This window comes from Bombina bombina, chromosome 1 (genome assembly GCF_027579735.1).
Source record: "Bombina bombina isolate aBomBom1 chromosome 1, aBomBom1.pri, whole genome shotgun sequence".
NCBI lineage: Eukaryota > Metazoa > Chordata > Amphibia > Anura > Bombinatoridae > Bombina > Bombina bombina.
The window spans coordinates 261,184,127-261,202,198 of NC_069499.1; positions in this window are offsets into that span (position 1 = coordinate 261,184,127).

The window sequence follows — 18,072 nt, forward strand, 5'->3', positions numbered from 1 at the left end:
GGTTGTATGTATATATATATATATATGTGTGTGTGTGGTTGTATGTATATATATATATATATATATATGTGTGTGTGTGGTTGTATGTATATATATATATATATATATATATATATATATGTGTGTGTGTGTGTGGTTGTATGTATATATATATATATATATATATATATGTGTGTGTGTGGTTGTATGTATATATATATATATATGTGTGTGTGTGTGGTTGTATGTATATATATATATATATGTGTGTGTGTGTGGTTGTATGTATATATATATATATATATATATATATATATATATGTGTGTGTGTGGTTGTATGTATATATATATATGTGTGTGTGTGGTTGTATGTATATATATATATATATATATATATATATATATATATACACACACACACGCATATAAAAAAAAACGTTTTTTTGCTCTAGTTTTTAATATTGAGTGGACTAATAACGTTTCTCCACAGATGATGTACACTTAGGTCCCTAGCTATATTCTTCAGAGCCCCATGGAAAACTGATTAATAACCTGTGCAATTTATTTCTATTGTGCATATTTTTCCCTGGGGTATAGTATTCAGATGAGCAGGATGGGCTGATTCTCCATTCTACTAACAAATCCAAATTTTCTTCTGGAAAGGGCAAACCGAGTGCAACGAAGCTAAACAGTGTGAGAAAGCAGAAGCTTCAAGGTCTGCAGCTGAAGCTGGCAAGATAATATATGAACGGTTTTGTTTGCTGGTAACCAGACAAGCTGCTCAATAGTATAGAGCAGATATTATTTATTTTGAACTCACTTATTCTTTTTGTTTGTTTTTTTAGCTACAGTTTGAACTATCTGCCAAAATAAACAGACCACAAGCCTTTCAAACTGAACGACTTATTGAAAGTATTTCCTTTACCCTCAAAAGGCATTACAGCTGCAAAATAAAGCCCAGCTGTATCTGCCTCTTGTACTGGCTCAAGATGATTGAGAAACATGGCACCCTGTAAAATAGTACAACGAAGGTTGCCAATGCACATATTTTATAAAAAAATTATAATCGCAGTAAATAGGGATGTGTGTGCTGGACAACTTTTCCCTAAATAATTTGTGTTTATGTAGAGGAGATACAGTTTTGGAGTGGCAACCGCAGCTATTTGACAAGCTCTAACTATGTCCTGTACTAGTCAACCATGGGCTACATTGCAAGTGGAGCTCTATTTAGTGCTTCCGCTTGTGCGTTAACTTCACTAAACTCAGGCTTTTTGCACACATCGGGTTTGGGAACGTGTTACAAGTAGAAAGTAAATAGCGTGCAAGCAAAAACCCGAATGTCGCCTCTGCATTAACGTATTCTTCCATAGACTTCAATGGAGGGTGCAAACTAAAAAAATACCTAACACCCATACCCGCGTGCTAATCCAGTCGCATTTATTCAAGTACGCTAAACCCAACATGAATTATGAATATTTCACATTCCAATGTCCTTCACATACAGAACAATGTATTTTTTATTGTAAATACATATATATATATATATATATATAAATATATATATATATATATATAAATATATATATATATATATATATATGTATATGTATATATATATATATATATATATATATATATATATATATACATACAGAAAAAGGTACAAAGCACTAGAATCCAGGCAAAGGAGTATAAAAGTAGAAAAATCCTTTATTCCAAAGCGAAGTTAAAAGCATGTAACGTAATAAAGGGTATACAGTGTATAGCCGTGCTCCACAGCAGACATGTTTCATGCACACTGCTCTTGTTCACTGCATATGGGAGCAACAGCTATTTCCACCCATTTATACATATAATTTCCTAAAGATACAATACATATTAATTCTATATACCCTCCAAATTGCCATATATATATATATATATATATATATATATATATATATATCTCAAGGCTGCAAAATTGATATCCAAATGTTCAAATAGAAACTGGTCAAGAAAATGAGTTTTAAGCAATACTTTTGAATTCACTTTACTTAATATTACTATGACAGTCTATTTTCACCCTTAGATAAATAGATACATTCGGCTAGATTTCGAGTTTTGCGTTAGAAGGGGTGCGTTAGCTACGCGTGCTTTTTTCCCCCCACACCTTTTAAATACCGCTGGTATTTAGAGTTCACAGAATGGCTGCGTTAGGCTCCAAAAAGGGAGCGTACAGGCATATTTACCGCCACTTCAACTCTCAATATCAGCGGTGCTTACGGACGCGGCCAGCTTCACAAACGTGCTCGTGCACGATTCCCCCATAGGAAACAATGGGCCGTTTGAGCTGAAAAAAAACCTAACACCTGCAAAAATGCAGCGTTCAGCTCCTAACGCAGCCCCATTGTTTCCTATGGGGAAACACTTCCTAAGTCTGCACCTAACACCCTAACATGTACCCAGAGTCTAAACACCCCTAACCTTACACTTATTAACCCCTAATCTGCCGCCCCCGCTATCGCTGACCCCTGCATTACACTTTTAACCCCTAATCTGCCGTTCCGTACACCGCCGCAACCTACATTATCCCTATGTACCCCTAATCTGCTGCCCCTAACACCGCCGACCCCTATATTATATTTATTAACCCCTAATCTGCCGCCCCCAATGTCGCCGCCACCTACCTACAATTATTAACCCCTAATCTGCCGACCGGACCTTACCGCTACTATAATAAAGATATTAACCCCTAATCCACCTCACTCCCGCCTCAAAAACCCTATAATAAATAGTATTAACCCCTAATCTGCCCTCCCTAACATCGCCGACACCTAACTTCAATTATTAACCCCTAATCTGCCAACCGGACCTCGCCGCTACTATAATAAATGGATTAACCCCTAAAGCTAAGTCTAATCCTAACACTAACACCCCCCTAAGTTAAATATAATTTTTATCTAACAAAATAAATTATTTATTATTAAATAAATTATTCCTATTTAAAGCTAAATACTTACCTGTAAAATAAACCCTAATATAGCTACAATATAACAAATAATTATATTGTAGCTATTTTAGGATTAATATTTATTTTACAGGCAACTTTGTATTTATTTTAACCAGGTACAATAGCTATTAAATAGTTAATAACTATTTAATAGCTACCTAGTTAAAATAATTACAAAATTACCTGTAAAATAAATCCTAACCTAAGTTTCAATTAAACATAACACTACACTATCAATAAATTAATTTAATAAAATACCTACAAATAAATACAATTAAATAAACTAACTAAAGTACAAAAAATAAAAAAGAACTAAGTTACAAAAAATAAAAAAATAATTTACAAACATTATAAAAATATTACAACAATTTTAAGCTAATTACACCTACTCTAAGCCCCCTAATAAAATAACAAAGCCCCCCAAAATAAAAAAAATGCCCTACCCTATTCTAAAATAAAAATTGAAAAGCTCTTTTACCTTACCAGCCCTTAAAAGGGCCTTTTTCTGGGCATGCCCCAAAGAAAACAGCTCTTTTGCCTGTAAAAAAAAACATACAATACCCCCCCAACATTACAACCCACCACCCACATACCCCTAATCTAACCCAAACCCCCCTTAAATAAACCTAACACTAAGCCCCTGAATATCTCCCTACCTTGTCTTCACCACGCTGGGTATCACCGATCCGTCCAGAAGATGGTCTGAAGTCTTCATCCAAGCCCAAGCGGGGGCTGAAGAGGTCCATCATCGGGCTGAAGAGGTCCATCATCCGGCTGAAATCTTCATCCAAGCCCAAGCGGGGGCTGAAGATGTCCATCATCTGGCTAAAGTCTTCATCCAAGCCCAAGCGGGGGCTTAAGAGGTCCATCATCGGGCTGAAGAGGTCCATCATCCGGCTGAAGTATTGATCCAAGCGGGGGCTGAAGAGATCCATCATCCGGCTGAAGTCTTCTATCAAGCAGCATCTTCAATCTTCTTTCTTCCGGATCCATCTTCATCCCGCCGACGCGGGATGAAGATGGAATTAAGGTAGGAAAATTCTGATTGGAATTAAGGTAGGAAAATTCTGATTGGCTGATTGAATCAGCCAATCAGATTCAAGTTCAATCCGATTGGCTGATCCAATCAGATTGAGCTCGCATTCTATTGGCTGTTCCGATCAGCCAATAGAATGTGACCTCAATCTGATTGGCTGATTGGATCAGCCAATCGGATTGAACTTGAATCTGATTGGCTGATTCCATACCCCCTCTTCTCCAACTAGGGACATAATCAATTCCCTGAACTCTCAAAAGATTAGAGTTGGAATTATGAAATTCCCTGAAATGTTTGGCTATCGGTGTAGTTGAGTCCTTATCCTCAATGGATCTGATATTCTGTAACACCCTGTCCTTTAGTGACATCTTAGTTCTACCTATATATTTTTTTAACCCCCCCCCCCCGCATGTTAGGAGGTATATTACATGAGTTGTGTTATGATTTATATGGAATTTTATCTCATGTGTGCGTTTTGTAGAAGTAGAGCTATAGCTTTTTCCTTCCATTACATGATCACATGTTTTACAAATGTTTTTTCTACCCTTGAAAAAAACCATTTTGTTGATTTAACCAGCATGTCTTGATCTCTCTTGGGAGATCTAAGGGGGAAACTAGATTGCCTATTGTTTTTCCCTTTCTTGAAATAAATTCACAACCATCCTGCATTATTTTCTTCATTATAGGATCAGCACCCAAAATGCGGATACTCTCTCTTATGATATTACATATCTCCCCATATTGAGTGCTGTATGTTGTGATGAAATTTGGTTTCTGTTTAGTTCCCCTATTACTTCTTATTTTATAACTTAAAAGTTGTTCTCTGGGAATTAGATCAACTTCCATTCTTGCCTTGTTGAGAATATTATCATTATATCCTCTTTCTTTTAGGCGTTCAGTTATACTATTCACCTGTTTCATGTAGTTAGCTTGATTGGAACAATTTTGTTTTGCACGTATAAATTGCCCCTTGGGAATACCCCTAAGTGTATGTCAAGGGTGACTAGAACTAAATTCTAAGATGGTATTCCCTGCTGTCAGTTTTCTGAAGCGGTCAGTCTCCATAGTATGTTCTTCTGTATTGACTGATAAAACAATATCTAAAAAATTAATCTGATTCTGATTTTGTTCTCCTAAAAAAATAATACCACTAGTATTCCTATTTTGATATGTAAAAAATTCTTCTGTTTTTGTGTCACTACAATCCAAAATGAAAAACAGATCATCTATATACCATGCATAATGAATAATGCTGTCACGATAGGGGTTCCCATCTCCATAGACGTGAGACTGCTCCCACCAGCCCATAAAGAGGTTGGCATAACAGGGGGCAAATTTCGCCCCCATAGCAGTCCCACGTCTCGGGAGATAGAAGCCCCCATCGAACATAAAAAATTATGTGTCAAAAGATAATCAATAGATCTTAAAATGAATTGTTTTGTGTTACTACATCTCTCTAGAAAATACTAAATAGCCCCAAGCTCTTTGTTGAATGGAAGTGTAGAGTGATGAAACATCAGCTACAAAAAAACCTGTAGGTTTGTTTCCATTTAATTTATTTAAGTTCTAATAACAGAGATGTTGTGTTCTGTATGTAACTAGGAAGTTTTTTTTTTACTAGGGGTTGAATAAAATTATCCATAAGTTCCGGTTCATTCAATGATTCGATTCCTGCAATTATTGGGCGACCCGGAGGGTTCTTAGGATCTTTGTGATCTTTTGGAAAGTAATGGTATATATATATATATATAAGTTATATATATATATATATACGTTATATATATATATATATATATATATATATATATATATACCTGTATATCTATTCCTATAGATATATAGGTATAGATATGTATTTTACATTAACAATATCATATATATATATATATATATATATATATATATATATATATATATATATATATATATATATATATATATATATACTCCACAAAACGAATGCACTCACAGGACTTTGTTCAAAATATATTCATAAATTTAATGAAACATTTTAAAGAAAACTTCCCCTTCATCAGCATGCTTCCTCGAAAACTTTTCATTAAATTTATGAATATATTTTGAACAAAGTCCTGTGAGTGCATTCGTTTTGTGGAGTATGTATTTTAATTTTTGCACCCAGGCGGATGGCCTTTGGAGGGTAATGCTGTAGCTTGAACTTTTGATATATATATATATATATATATATATATATATACATACATATTTCATATTTAAAAAGTACATTATTTTCTATGTGAAGAACTTAGGAATGTACAGGGAGTGCAGAATTATTAGGCAAGTTGTATTTTTGAGGATTCATTTTATTATTGAACAACAACCATGTTCTCAATGAACCCAAAAAACTCATTAATATCAAAGCTGAATAGTTTTGGAAGTAGTTTTTAGTTTGTTTTTAGTTATAGCTATTTTTGGGGGATATCTGTGTGTGCAGGTGACTATTACTGTGCATAATTATTAGGCAACTTAACAAAAAACAAATATATACCCATTTCAATTATTTATTTTTACCAGTGAAACCAATATAACATCTCAACATTCACAAATATACATTTCTGACATTCAAAAACAAAACAAAAACAAATCAGTGACCAATATAGCCACCTTTCTTTGCAAGGACACTCAAAAGCCTGCCATCCATGGATTCTGTCAGTGTTTTGATCTGTTCACCATCAACATTGCGTGCAGCAGCAACCACAGCCTCCCAGACACTGTTCAGAGAGGTGTACTGTTTTCCCTCCTTGTAAATCTCACATTTGATGATGGACCACAGGTTCTCAATGGGGTTCAGATCAGGTGAACAAGGAGGCCATGTCATTAGATTTTCTTCTTTTATACCCTTTCTTGCCAGCCACGCTGTGGAGTACTTGGACGCGTGTGATGGAGCATTGTCCTGCATGAAAATCATGTTTTTCTTGAAGGATGCAGACTTCTTCCTGTACCACTGCTTGAAGAAGGTGTCTTCCAGAAACTGGGAGTTGAGCTTGACTCCATCCTCAACCCGAAAAGGCCCCACAAGCTCATCTTTGATGATACCAGCCCAAACCAGTACTCCACCTCCACCTTGCTGGCGTCTGAGTCGGACTGGAGCTCTCTGCCCTTTACCAATCCAGCCACGGGCCCATCCATCTGGCCCATCAAGACTCACTCTCATTTCATCAGTCCATAAAACCTTAGAAAAATCAGTCTTGAGATATTTCTTGGCCCAGTCTTGACGTTTCAGCTTGTGTGTCTTGTTCAGTGGTGGTTGTCTTTCAGCCTTTCTTACCTTGGCCATGTCTCTGAGTATTGCACACCTTGTGCTTTTGGACACTCCAGTGATGTTGCAGCTCTGAAATATGGCCAAACTGGTGGCAAGTGGCATCTTGGCAGCTGCACGCTTGACTTTTCTCAGTTCATGGGCAGTTATTTTGCGCCTTGGTTTTTCCACACGCTTCTTGCGACCCTGTTGACTATTTTGAATGAAACGCTTGATTGTTCGATGATCACGCTTCAGAAGCTTTGCAATTTTAAGAGTGCTGCATCCCTCTGCAAGATATCTCACTATTTTTGACTTTTCTGAGCCTGTCAAGTCCTTCTTTTGACCCATTTTGCCAAAGGAAAGGAAGTTGCCTAATAATTATGCACACCTGATATAGGGTGTTGATGTCATTAGACCACACCCCTTCTCATTACAGAGATGCACATCACCTAATATGCTTAATTGGTAGTAGGCTTTCGAGCCTATACAGCTTGGAGTAAGACAACATGCATAAAGAGGATGATGTGTTCAAAATACTAATTTGCCTAATAATTCTGCACTCCCTGTAAAATATACATAAAGCGAATAGACCTAAATTGCGAACCCCAATGCGCATTGCACATATTTTACATTCTTCACATAAAAAATAATGTACTTTTTATTATTAAATATATATTTATATATATCTGATACAGGGCTGGACTGTACTGCTAAGTCAGGATCAGACTGATATGCTTCAGGAATGTTCTTCTCTGTGAAAGGCTCATGTTGAACAAAAAGAGGCTGCTTCTTGGGTGGTAATTAGCCATAGATTAAGCTATTATGCTATTGTTCTTTCCCAGGTTGAGCGCTTCTCTCTTTTTATTTTATTTTTATTTTTTTCTTAAATTTTTATTGATTTCTGAAACATATCAACAACAATGAGAAAAAGGAAATCCACATTACAGTGTTAATATTACATTCTTCGAAAACCGCACTTTACGGTTCGTTTATCTCTTACATAATCATTTGATTCCCCCTTCCCTGTTACAACAATATTTTTCCTTCTGATTCCCACCTGTTGATTTAAGTGTCATTGATAAAACTTTAAACAGATTAAGTGTGTCATCAAAACTTAATCATACCCTCTTTAATGTTGCTGCTGCGCCGCAAACCCCTTTCTATTTCATGCTTCTCTACCCCAACTGTACAGTATGTGTATGGAATGATCATGCTTACATGAGGTGCCTAAAGTGACCCTATATACTCTTCCCACAAAAACACCATAGAGTGATAGTCGCCAATGCAATTAGTGTGCTGAAAGTGATATTTTTCCAGTGATAATACCCTGGTGACTTGTTCTCTCCAATCTTGTACACTGGGCACCCTTGTCTGCTTCCAAAGTCTAGGTATCAGTTGTCTAACACAATTTAACATAATATATAGTAGCATTGCTCTCAGTTTGCATTTTATTTTAGGTGTCTTATTTAACAAGAGTACAAACGGGCTGCATTCTAAGGGGTCGATCCGATATAAATCGTCGCCCGCAAAAGTCGGCGACGCCAATATTTGCGCAGATTTGGTATCCTATATACGGCGTAACCTAGAAGTTACGCGCGTATATTTCTGCCGTCGCCCGCAGTTTTTTGGGCCATAGGCAGGTATACCAAACCCGCGCAGTTTGGTATCCAATATGCAGCGTAAGGACTTACGTGGCGAAAATGGAGAAAACTTACTCCATTTTCACCTCGCCACAAAAAGCAGCCGTAAGAAGCCTTACGCTGACTATTGGAGCCCCGTAACTCCCTAAACTAACTAGAAAATAAACCTAACACCTAACGCATGCGCAATGTCTATCTCCCTGCCAACCGCGATCTGCTAAAATAAACCTAACACCTAACGCATGCGCAATGTCTATCTTCCTGTCAACCGCGATCCCCCCCCCCGAAATCCCTAATAAAGTTATTACCCCCTAAACCGCCGCTCCCGGACCCCGCCGCCATCTACATAAACTAACCCCCTACTGTGAGCCTCTAAAACCGCCGCCATCTACCTTATCTATCCCCTAATCTGACCCCTTACACCGCCGCCACCTATATAAAAATTATTAACCCCTAATGTAAGCCCCTTACACCGCCGCCATCTCTATTAAAATGATTAACCCCTAATTTAATCTACCTACCCCGCCGCCAGCTATATTATCTATATTAACCCTAAGTATATTATAGTTAATATAGGTATTACATTATATATATTAACTATATTAACCCTAATTATATTAGGGTTAATATAGTTAATATAGTTACTATAGTATTTATATTAACTATATTAACTCTATCTAACCCTAACTAAATTTATATTAAATTAATCTAATTCATTTATAAACTAAAATATTCCTATTTAAATCTAAATACTTACCTATAAAATAAACCCTAAGATAGCTACAATATAATTAATAATTACATTGTAGCTATGTTAGGGTTAATATTTATTTTACAGGTAAATTGTTAATTATTTTAACTAGGTATAATAGATATTAAATAGTTATTAACTATTTAATATCTACCTAGTTAAAATAATTACCCAATTACCTGTAAAATAAATCCTAACCTAAGTTATAAATACACCTACACTATCAATAAATTTAATAAACTACAAACATCTATATAAAAATACAATTAAATTAACTAAACTAAATTACAAAAAAAAACAAACACTAAATTACAAAAAATAAAAAAAGATTACAAGATATTTAAGCTAATTACACCTATTCTAAGCCCCCTAATAAAATAATAAACCCCCAAAATAAAAAAAATTCCCTGCCCTATTCTAAATTCAACAAATTTCAAAGCTCTTTACCTTACCAGCCCTTAAAAGGGCCTTTTGTGGGGCATGCCCCAAAGAATTCAGCTCTTTTGCATACAACAAATACAATACCCCCCCCCCCATTACAACCCACCACCCACATACCCCTATTCTAAACCCACCCAAACCCCCCATAAAAAAGCCTAACACTACCCCCCTGAAGATCTCCCTACCTTGTCTTCACCACACCGGGCCGAACTCCTGATCCGATCCGGGCGATGTCTTCCTCCAAGCGGCAAAGAAGAATTCTTCCTCCGGCGATGTCATCCTCCAAGCGGCAAAGAAGAATTCTTCCTCCGGCGACGTCTTCCTCCAAGCGGCAGCAAAGTCTTCATTCTTCCGGCGGCATCTTCAATCTTCTTTCTTCGCTCCGCCGCCGCGGAGCATCCATCCCGGCCGACTGCTGAACTTGGAATGAGGTACCTTTAAATGACGTCATCCAAGATGGCGTCCGCCGAATTCCGATTGGCTGATAGGATTCTATCAGCCAATCGGAATTAAGTTAAAAAAATCTGATTGGCTGATTGAATCAGCCAATCAGATTCAAGTTCAATCCGATTGGCTGATCCAATCAGCCAATCAGATTGAGCTCGCATTCTATTGGCTGTTCCGATCAGCCAATAGAATGCGAGATAGACATTGCGCATGCGTTAGGTGTTAGGTTTATTTTAGCAGATCGCGGTTGGCAGGGAGATAGACATTGCGCATGCGTTAGGTGTTAGGTTTATTTTCTAGTTAGTTTAGGGAGTTACGGGGCTCCAATAGTCAGCGTAAGGCTTCTTACGGCTGCTTTTTGTGGCGAGGTGAAAATGGAGTAAGTTTTCTCCATTTTCGGCACGTAAGTCCTTACGCTGCATATTGGATACCAAACTGCGCGGGTTTGGTATACCTGCCTATGGCCCAAAAAACTGCGGGCGATGGCAGAAATATACGCGCGTAACTTCTAGGTTACGCCGTATATAGGATACCAAATCCGCGCAAATATTGGCGTCGCCGACTTTTGCGGGCGACGATTTATATCGGATCGACCCCTAAGTGAGTAGTTATTACCTTTTCTATCTCTGAGTGCAAGTTGATCCAATATGTTTTTATGAAGGGACAGTTCCACCATATGTGAGACATATTTCCCTCTTGCCCACATGCCCTCCAACATTGAGTGTTAGAGCTTGGGTAAATTCTAGACAACCTTTTGGGAGTTAAGTACCATCTGGTGAGTAATTTCAAATTGGTCTCTGTTGCATTCATGGAAGATGGGGCTTTCCCCATTTGCTGAAAAATTGTTTGCCATTCGTTTGGTGTTAAGGACCCTTGCAGTTCTCTCTCCCATACCTTAGTGTATGCAGGTAGTTGGGTGGAGTGCATTGCCACTAATAATTTGTAGGACTGGGATAACCCTTTTTTCGATGTACCTGGGGAGTAGCATATTGATTCGAATGTGGTTAATGGCCTAATTAGTTCTCTTTTTTCCCTGTTGTGGTTGACATAATGTGACAATTGAAAGTATTCATACCAAGTATTCTGACCTACAAAAATGTTTCTGTCCGTCATTTCTTGTCTAGTCAAAAGTTTACCTTTATCTAAGCAAGTATATATCGGTACACTACAGTGAATGTTCGTGGCTTCTTCCTCTATTTTATAGTGTCCTATTGGGGAGTCAGTGTTTGTCAGTAGAGGAGTTAATGGGCCTGGGATAGATGAAATGTCTTTTTTATTTTTTAATATTGTGTCCCTTACATCAAAAGTTTCTGCCACTATGGCTGGAGGTGAGCTACCAAGTCTCCTATGCGGTTTATTGAGCCAACATAGACTCCCCAAGCTGGCTACATAGGTTAGATTATGTTCTAACTTTACCCATTCCTTATTATCTGAATGTTTGCACCAATCTATGGCCTAGATTTAGAGTTTGGCGGTAAAAGGGCTGTTAACGCTCCGCGGGCTTTTTTCTGGCCGCACCATAAATTTAACTCTGGTATCGAGAGTTAAAACAAATGCTGCGTTAGGCTCCAAAAAAGGAGCGTATGGCATTTTTACCGCAAATGCAACTCTCGATACCAGAGTTGCTTACGGACGCGGCCGGCCTCAAAAACGTGCTCGTGCACGATTCTCCCATAGGAAACAATGGGGCTGTTTGAGCTGAAAAAAAACCTAACACCTGCAAAAAAGCAGCGTTCAGCTCCTAACGCAGCCCCATTGTTTCCTATGGGGAAACACTTCCTACGTCTGCACCTAACACCCTAACATGTACCCCGAGTCTAAACACCCCTAACCTTACACTTATTAACCCCTAATCTGCCGCCCCCGCTATCGCTGACCCCTGCATTACAGTTTTAACCCCTAATCTTCCGCTCCGTAAACCGCCGCAACCTACGTTATCCCTATGTACCCCTAATCTGCTGCCCTAACATCGCCGCCCCCTATGTTATATTTATTAACCCCTAATCTGCCCCCCACAACGTCGCCGACACCTGCCTACACTTATTAACCCCTAATCTGCCGAGCGGACCTGAGCGCTACTATAATAAAGTTATTAACCCCTAATCCGTCTCACTAACCCTATCATAAATAGTATTAACCCCTAATCTGCCCTCCCTAACATCGCCGACACCTACCTTCAATTATTAACCCCTAATCTTCCGATCGGAGCTCACCGCTATTCTAATAAATGTATTAACCCCTAAAGCTAAGTCTAACCCTAACACTAACACCCCCCTAACTTAAATATAATTTTAATCTAACGAAATAAATTAACTCTTATTAAATAAATTAATCCTATTTAAAGCTAAATACTTACCTGTAAAATAAATCCTAATATAGCTACAATATAAATTATAATTATATTATAGCTATTTTAGGATTAATATTTATTTTACAGGCAACTTGGTATTTATTTTAACCAGGTACAATAGCTATTAAATAGTTAAGAACTATTTAATAGTTACCTAGTTAAAATAATAACAAATTTACCTGTAAAATAAATCCTAACCTAAGATATAATTAAACCTAACACTACCCTATCAATAAAATAATTAAATAAACTACCTACAATTACCTACAATTAACCTAACACTACACTATCAATAAATTAAATAAACACAATTGCTACAAATAAATACAATTAAATAAACTAGCTAAAGTACCAAAAATAAAAAAAAACTAAGTTACAGAAAATAAAAAAATATTTACAAACATAAGAAAAATATTACAACAATTTTAAACTAATTACACCTACTCTAAGCCCCCTAATAAAATAACAAAGCCCCCCAAAATAATAAATTCCCTACCCTATTCTAAATTAAAAAAGTTACAAGCTCTTTTACCTTACCAGCCCTGAACAGGGCCCTTTGCGGGGCATGCCCCAAGAAGTTCAGCTCTTTTGCCTGTAAAAGAAAACATACAATACCCCCCCCCCCAACATTACAACCCACCACCCACATACCCCTAATCTAACCCAAACCACCCTTAAATAAACCTAACACTAAGCCCCTGAAGATCTTCCTACCTTGTCTTCACCATACCAGGTTCACCGATCCGTCCTGGCTCCGATATCTTCATCCAACCCAAGCGGGGGCTAGACATCCACTGAAGAAGTCCAGAAGAGGGTCCAAAGTCTTCCTCCTATCCGGCAAGAAGAGGACATCCGGACCGGCAAACATCTTCTCCAAGCGGCATCTTCTATCTTCTTCCATCCGGTGCGGAGCGGGTCCATCTTGAAGCAGGCGACGCGGATCCATCCTCTTCTTCCGATGTCTCCCAACGAATGACGGTTCCTTTAAGGGACGTCATCCAAGATGGCGTCCCTCGAATTCCGATTGGCTGATAGGATTCTATCAGCCAATCGGAATTAAGGTAGGAATTTTCTGATTGGCTGATGGAATCAGCCAATCAGAATCAAGTTCAATCCGATTGGCTGATCCAATCAGCCAATCAGATTGAGCTCGCATTCTATTGGCTGTTCCGATCAGCCAATAGAATGCGAGCTCAATCTGATTGGCTGATTGGATCGGCCAATCGGATTGAACTAGATTCTGATTGGCTGATTCCATCAGCCAATCAGAAAATTCCTACCTTAATTCCGATTGGCTGATAGAATCCTATCAGCCAATCGGAATTCGAGGGACGCCATCTTGGATGACGTCCCTTAAAGGAACCGTCATTCGTCGGGAGACATCGGAAGAAGAGGATGGATCCGCGTCGCCTGCTTCAAGATGGACCCGCTCCGCACCGGATGGAAGAAGATAGAAGATGCCGCTTGGAGAAGATGTTTGCCGGTCCGGATGTCCTCTTCTTGCCGGATAGGAGGAAGACTTTGGACCCTCTTCTGGACTTCTTCAGTGGATGTCTAGCCCCCGCTTGGGTTGGATGAAGATATCGGAGCCAGGACGGATCGGTGAACCTGGTATGGTGAAGACAAGGTAGGAAGATCTTCAGGGGCTTAGTGTTAGGTTTATTTAAGGGTGGTTTGGGTTAGATTAGGGGTATGTGGGTGGTGGGTTGTAATGTTGGGGGGGGGGTATTGTATGTTTTCTTTTACAGGCAAAAGAGCTGAACTTCTTGGGGCATGCCCCGCAAAGGGCCCTGTTCAGGGCTGGTAAGGTAAAAGAGCTTGTAACTTTTTTAATTTAGAATAGGGTAGGGAATTTATTATTTTGGGGGGCTTTGTTATTTTATTAGGGGGCTTAGAGTAGGTGTAATTAGTTTAAAATTGTTGTAATATTTTTCTTATGTTTGTAAATATTTTTTTATTTTCTGTAACTTAGTTCTTTTTTATTTTTTGTACTTTAGCTAGTTTATTTAATTGTATTTATTTGTAGCAATTGTGTTTATTTAATTTATTGATAGTGTAGTGTTAGGTTAATTGTAGGTAATTGTAGGTAGTTTATTTAATTATTTTATTGATAGGGTAGTGTTAGGTTTAATTATATCTTAGGTTAGGATTTATTTTACAGGTAAATTTGTTATTATTTTAACTAGGTAACTATTAAATAGTTCTTAACTATTTAATAGCTATTGTACCTAGTTAAAATAAATACCAAGTTGCCTGTAAAATAAATATTAATCCTAAAATAGCTATAATATAATTATAATTTATATTGTAGCTATATTAGGATTTATTTTACAGGTAAGTATTTAGCTTTAAATAGGATTAATTTATTTAATAAGAGTTAATTTATTTCGTTAGATTAAAATTATATTTAAGTTAGGGGGGTGTTAGTGTTAGGGTTAGACTTAGCTTTAGGGGTTAATACATTTATTAGAATAGCGGTGAGCTCCGATCGGAAGATTAGGGGTTAATAATTGAAGGTAGGTGTCGGCGATGTTAGGGAGGGCAGATTAGGGGTTAATACTATTTATGATAGGGTTAGTGAGGCGGGTTAGGGGTTAATAACTTTATTATAGTAGCGGTGCGGTCCGCTCGGCAGATTAGGGGTTAATAAGTGTAGGCAGGTGTCGGCGACGTTGAGGGGGGCAGATTAGGGGATAATAAATATAATATAGGGGTCGGCGGTGTTAGGGGTAGCAGATTAGGGGTACATAGGGATAACGTAGGTGGCGGCGCTTTGCGGTCGGAAGATTAGGGGTTAATTATTTTAAGTAGCTGGCGGCGATGTTGTGGGGGGCAGATTAGGGGTTAATAAATGTAATATAGGGGTCGGCGGGGTTAGGGGCAGCAGATTAGGGGTACATAAGTATAACGTAGGTGGCGGTCGGAAGATTAGGGGTTAAAATTTTTAATCGAGTGGCGGCGATGTGGGGGGACCTCGGTTTAGGGGTACATAGGTAGTTTATGGGTGTTAGTGTACTTTAGGGTACAGTAGTTAAGAGCTTTATAAACCGGCGTTAGCCAGAAAGCTCTTAACTCCTGCTATTTTCAGGCGGCTGGAATCTTGTCGTTAGAGCTCTAACGCTCACTGCAGAAACGACTCTAAATACCAGCGTTAGAAAGATCCCATTGAAAAGATAGGCTACGCAAATGGCGTAGGGGGATCTGCGGTATGGAAAAGTCGCGGCTGTAAAGTGAGCGTTAGACCCTTTAATCACTGACTCCAAATACCAGCGGGCGGCCAAAACCAGCGTTAGGAGCCTCTAACGCTGGTTTTGACGGCTACCGCCGAACTCTAAATCTAGGCCTATGATTCTGGTTAACATGGTCGCCTGTTTGTAATGAAGAAGGTTGGGTACCCCCAGGCTCCTGTATGTCTATCCCTGTATAAAGTTTTTTTTTAAACTCTCGGCATTTTGCCCTGCCAGACAAATGAGTTTACATTAGCCTGGAGCCTATTCAAGTATGCTTTAGGCAATGTGATGGGTACTGTTTGAAAGATATATAGTATTCTTGGTAAGAATGACATCTTAAAGGCCTGTATCCTACCGAGCCAGAACAGGCACTTGGTTTTCCATCCATTAATCTCTACCTGTAATTCTTTTAACAGTTTCATGAAATGTAATGTGTAAAGTTCCTCCTTTGTTCTTGCTATTTGCGTACCCAGGTATGTCAGAGAATGTTTTTGGATAGAGAAGTGAAATTGGCTGCTAATATGATGGAGGAGTGGATCAGATACTGCCACTCCTAATACCTCTGATTTAGTTGTGTTAATTTTAAAATAGGAGTGGGAGCTAAATAGGTCAAATTCCATTTGTAATGCTTTTAAAGATGATAGTGGATTGGTCAGCGTCAATAAGATGTCGTCTGCATAGAGTGACAATTTGTAGTCCACATTTTGGATCCTGAGGCCCTCTATTGCAGGGTTTTGGCGGATTTTGGAGGCCAAGACCTCCATAGCTAACACAAATAGTAAAGGGGATAAGGGGCATCCCTGCCTGGTGCCATTTCTAATATTTATGCAATTCGATAAGGAGTCATTTAATCTAACCTTAGCTGAGGGATTATCATATAATGCGAAAATCTTATTAAGCATGTGTGGTCCTATTCCAAATTTAATGAGAGTTTGCTGCAGAAATGCCCAGTTCAGCGTAACAAATGCTTTCTCAGCGTCTATCCCCAGGAAAATTGCAGGTATCTTCTCTCTATGAACATAGTCCATGAGGTCTATAGTTTTCACTGTATTATCCCTTGCTTCGCGGCGTGGGACGATCCCAGCCTGGTTTAAGTGTACCAAGTCGGGTAGGAACCTGTTTAGTCTCGCGGCCAGCACCTTAGCAAATATTTTTACATCTACATTTAGTAGTGATATAGGCCTAAAATTTGATGGGTAGGTCGCTGGTTTCCCAGGTTTAGGGAGTACAGTAATATGTGCTTCTAGCATATTAGGTGGGAATGAGGTTGTGACAGACCCTTCTGTCAGGACTGAAGGAGTTAATTGTGTTTAGCTAAGAAACTAATTTCTAAAGACAGAGTTGCTGGCCTAAGCTATTGTGTGCTATAATTACATTTAAGTAATAAACAGGCCATTGTTTAATCACCCTCAGAGAGCAGACGCTAGGTGATAAGACAAGCCAAATGTGTTTAAGTTGTTATCTGCCTAAGTAAAGTATTTAAGTAATGTAATTCTACTGTTTCATAAAAGGGCGTCTTCCCCTTTTTATCTAAATGTACAAGAGTCTTTCAACCCCCCCATCTGGGGTCAAACCTGTATAAATACTAGGCATCTAGCCTTTAATAAAGGACATTCTGTTTTAAACCTGAAACTGGCTGGGTTGTGAATTGCTGATTTCCTATGCAGGACGTTGTTCCCTGGTATTAACCCTTGGTACACTGTTGGTACCGTAACATTGGTGGCAAGCGACGGAATGAACCTTATCGCCCAGAAGAGCAACTACACAAGCCAGTAACCTCAGGAAGAGGGGGATTATTACAATACTGACTAAGATGGAAAGAGTACCAGGGACAGAAGGAACCAATGGGCCCAGCATAGCAGACAGAACCCCCGCAGAAGCAAGCTTTGATCGGGCGGTTAAAATAAGACTGGCACATTATGGCCCCAACCCATCTGCGGAAATTATCGA